Source organism: Mus pahari, chromosome 4, assembly GCF_900095145.1.
Source record: "Mus pahari chromosome 4, PAHARI_EIJ_v1.1, whole genome shotgun sequence".
NCBI classification, from domain to species: domain Eukaryota; kingdom Metazoa; phylum Chordata; class Mammalia; order Rodentia; family Muridae; genus Mus; species Mus pahari.
Genome location: NC_034593.1, coordinates 26454873 through 26457456, shown reverse-complemented (window position 1 = coordinate 26457456; position 2584 = coordinate 26454873).

Sequence of the window (2584 nt, the reverse complement as noted above, 5' to 3'; positions counted from 1 at the left end):
TAAGGAACTACGGATATTGAACATTTCTTTAAGAGCTTCTTGACCATTCGAGATTTCTCTGTTGAGAATTCTCTTTTTAGCTCTGTACCCCATTTTTAAATTGGGTTTTTTTTTTAGTCTAATTTTTTGAGTTCTTAATGTATTTTGGATATTAGCATTCTTTCAGATGTAGGGCTAGTGAATATCTTTTCTAAGTTTGTAGACTGCCATTTTGTCCTATTGACAGTGTCCTTTGCATTACTAAAGATTTGCAGTTTCATAAAGTCTCATTTATCAATTGATCTTAGAGCCTGATCCATTGGTATTGTTCAGAAAATTGTCTCCTGTACCAATGCATTCAAAGCTATTTCACACTTTCTCTTCTATGAGATTTGGTTTATCTAGTTTTATGTGGAGGTCCTTGATCCACTTGGACATGATCATTGCATTGGGCAATAAATATGGATCTATTTGCATTATTCTATATGTAGACATCAAGTTAGACCAGCACGATTTGTTGAAGATTCCTTTTCTACCTTTGTATGGTTGTTGCTTATTTTTCAAAATTCAAGTATCCATAGGTATGTGGGTTTATTTCTGGGTATTCAATTTGATTCCATTGATCAACCTGTTTCTGTACCAATACAATACAGTTTTATTACCCTTTTTACTATAACACAGCTTTCAGCTCTATTTTTAAAATAGGCAAAACATTTAACTTTGCTCAAAAGTAAATAGAGTACTCAAAAAACAGGGTCTTCCTCCTTGTCACCACTCCCATGCCAATGACAGGAAACATATTTCACTAATTTTTTATTTTTAAAGTAACCAAATGTGTGTCAATAGAGTAAACATTTCATTGTAGATATGAAATTATTCTATTCCTTGAGCTCTGTCCAGCTCATTGGATCATTTTCAGAAGATCTGCTTCCAGCAATTGTCACCTGGTGTTCTAATGCAGATGCCCAGAGCACAGGAACTCTGGCTGGACATTTGACCCCCTTTCCTTCCCACTTTTCCCCAGGGCTCCCAAGGCCCTACTTTATTTTGTTTCCACAGGACTAGGTTCAATTCTTTATTGGCTAGTGTTGTTGAGAATGAAGAGAATGTTTGGAGACTTCCTGGGAAAACATATTTTCATATTTACCAAAATTAAGTAAAGTATTTTTAAATAGCTTTCTGTAGCCATACAACATCCATGGTCAAACTGGGTTTGCTTGCAAGGGGGGCTGGAAATAAGGAAAGTGGGCAATAGAAGGATGAAGACAAGACAAAGGTTCTGATCAAGGCTCAAAGTTTAATAATAAGCTTTGTGTTTATAAAGGAAACAAACCTCAAAACCCATCCCCTTCTTCAGCTGGAGTATGTTGTAGCAGCAAGGTCAGCACAGGCATCCAAAACATCAAAGGTCTGATGGAAACCTGTAACTGCAACCAAGACAGATGTCTCTGTCTAGATTGATAAGACCTGTCATGGCGAATANTCAAGGTCTGCTTAGCCTGCTCAAGGCTGTGAAAACCGCTCAGCCTTTTCAAGGTTGGGAAAAACCTACTCAAAGCTGAGATGGCTACAACTCTCCCATTTTTGTTTTTTAAAGATGAGCAGTACCAGTTGTTGGATGGGGGCACAAGATTTACTTTTTTTCCATAATCCCATCTAGGGTATAGAGTAGCCAGGCAACCATGTCTGTCTTAGGTTGGTGTCTATATTACTCCTTCTTACCGATCCTGGAGAACAAACACAGTCTTTTGGTATTTGTCTCTGTCTTAGGTCGATAGGAGCTCAAGAACACTCTTACCCATCTTTAACTAACCAGCCTTCTATAGCATACTCTTTCCCATACAGACCAAAGTCATAAAGGACTTATCAAATCTGCATGCTGCAATGCATCTCTCCATAATGTTGAACACCTGCCATTGTGAATAGCTGAGCTTGCTGAAAGCAATCTCGTATGAAAGCAGCCAACCTGTTTAGAATACAAGATCCAAAAATTAAAAGTAGCAAAATTATAATTAGTGGTCCAAGCAATGTAGAAATTAAATCTGTAAGCCATGGAGAAGTGGAAAATCAGGATTCAAACCATGCCTGATTCTGTTCTCTTTCTCTTTTCCTTTTGGCCAGTCCTCTAACTTTAGCCATAAAATCCTTTGCTACACCTGAATGATTGATGTAAAAACAATATTCTTTATGGAGTCCTCCCTGTTGAAGAAATAAAGACCAAGTACTCTCCTGTTTTGAAGAACTACCTTAGACAAGGAGGTTAGAAACTCTTGCAAATAAGAAATAGAAGTTTGTATTCTTTCTACATTTCTATCTATTACTGTTTAAGAATCTCATAATTTTTTTCCTGGCAAAACTAAGGCAGAAGAGCCTGTTGCTGCTCCTCCCACAAAAGCATAAGGAGACACTAGTTCTCAATCTTTGGTAATTAATTTCCCTATTGATAGTGAAATTTCCTCCAGCAGGTATATCCATCAACTTAGTGGTGTTTACCATTGCCACAAATTCTAGGCCTTCCCAGACTGTTCAATGTAAAAAAGGGTGGATCAGGGATGTAGGGCCAATACATCATTGTCAGGATACTCTACAAACTCACAATCAGCAT